The sequence below is a fragment of the Agelaius tricolor genome, unplaced genomic scaffold, assembly GCF_023055355.1.
Source record: "Agelaius tricolor isolate 1412-34295 unplaced genomic scaffold, bAgeTri1.0.p SCAF_39, whole genome shotgun sequence".
NCBI classification, from domain to species: domain Eukaryota; kingdom Metazoa; phylum Chordata; class Aves; order Passeriformes; family Icteridae; genus Agelaius; species Agelaius tricolor.
In genome coordinates this window covers 1882501-1884142 of record NW_027269299.1, presented here as the reverse complement: position 1 = coordinate 1884142, position 1642 = coordinate 1882501, and the positions used below count along the sequence as shown (strand labels likewise).

At 66.9% G+C, this 1642-nt stretch overlaps 1 non-coding gene across 1 annotated transcript; it reads left to right on the top strand.

Moving 5' to 3' along the window:
• The first annotated feature begins 472 nt into the window (after positions 1-472).
• On the top strand, positions 473-625 carry LOC139603531 (5.8S ribosomal RNA). The gene has a single exon (XR_011683710.1). It is a non-coding gene; the product is annotated as a 5.8S ribosomal RNA (ribosomal RNA).
• The last annotated feature ends 1017 nt before the right edge of the window (positions 626-1642 follow it).

Genomic DNA, 1642 nt, shown 5'->3' with positions numbered 1-1642 from the left:
GGCCGGGCAGCAGCGCAATGGCGCTCCGCGAGGCCCGCGGTGTTGGGGCCGAGGGAGAGCCGGCGTGGTGCAGGGGCCTATGGCTGCCCGCCCCCAGCCATGTGCCATGTGTTTTGTGCGTGTTGTCCCGTGAATGAGAGAAGCCGGCGGGCTGCCATGTCCCCTGCATTCTGGTGCATGCCGCCTGGCCCTCCGCACGGAGGCCGGGCCAAGCCCGGGCGCCTGGGCCACCTCCGAAGGACGGCATTTGTGAGGTCGGCATCACTCCTTGCGGGGGAAGGCGGTCAGGGGCGCGGGCTCCCACGCCTCTTGGCTGGCCTTCAGAGAGTGGGTTGTTCCAGTGGTTTTTTTTTCCCCCCCCTTCCATTTTCTGTGTGCTCGTACGGTCGAAGCCAGGGGCGCGCCCGAGCGTCCTCAGCGCCAGAGTAACAAAAAGGGGCCACTCAGCGTGAGCAGTGCCCGAAAGACAGACAACTCTTAGCGGTGGATCACTCAGCTCTTGCGTCAATGAAGAACGCAGCTAGCTGCGAGAATTAATGTGAATTGCAGGACACACTGATCATCGACACTTTGAACGCACTTGCAGCCCTGGGTTCCTCCAGGGGCTACGCCTGTCTGGGCGTCGCTTGACGATCAATCGCCGTCCAGGGGCCACCCCGGTTGCGTGGCTGGGGTCGCCTCGCAGGCCCGTTGCCTGCAGCGGGCGGCGGCGGCAGCGGTGGCGGCGGCATCCTGCCGGTGCCCGGAGGGAAGGCGGTCAGGGGTTCGGCGAGGGAAGCGTTTCCCTAGGCGGGCCTTGATCCCTTCCCTGCAGCCCAGCAGGCGTCGTCGTTGTCGCGGTTGTCATCGTTGTCGTGGTCGCCGTGCAGGGCCTTCATCCCCCTAAATGCAGACTCGGGGAGCGCTCCGTTGCTCCCCCCCTCCTGGAGCGAGCCGCTGGGTGGAGCTCATCCTCGCTGGGGCCGCGCCGTGGATGCGGTGGCGCGGCGGCCTGGGGAGAGCGAGAGACAGCGTCGAAAGGCGCCGCTGAGGGCCGAGAGAAAGAGAGAGGAGGGTGAGAAGGGGAGTCGAGGCACGGACCTCGCCCCCGGCCTCCCCCCTTGTGCAGTCGGCTGTCTGTGGGTGGGAACCATGGCAGTACCATGCCGTGCTGCCGCGCACGCGTGGGAGGCGACAGCGCCTGGGATGGGGGTTCCGACCCCCTCCTCTCCCTTCTCCCGCCCCCCTCCTCTTCTGTCACGGTCTCAGGGCGCGCCCGAGGGGCGCCATCGCTCCTCTCTCTCTCCCCACCGAGGCCATCGCACGTGCCACCGCCCAGCCGGTCCTCCCGCGCAGGGCTGTCTCTGCCGCGCTCCCTTTTCCGTTCTTGTCTCCGGGATGGGGCTCTCCGTCTCTCCTCATCACTCGCTCGCTCTCTGTCTCCGGCCCCCTCGGGGGGCGGGGGCGTAGCAGGCGGGCTGGCAGGCGGGGGGAGACAAAGGCGGCCATCTCCACGCGTGCGCACGCACAGCGCGGCCGAGCTTTGGGCTTGCGACCTCAGATCAGACGTGGCGACCCGCTGAATTGAAGCATATTAGTCAGCGGAGGAAAAGAAACTAACGAGGATTCCCTCAGTAACAGCGAGCAAAGAGGGAAAAGCCCA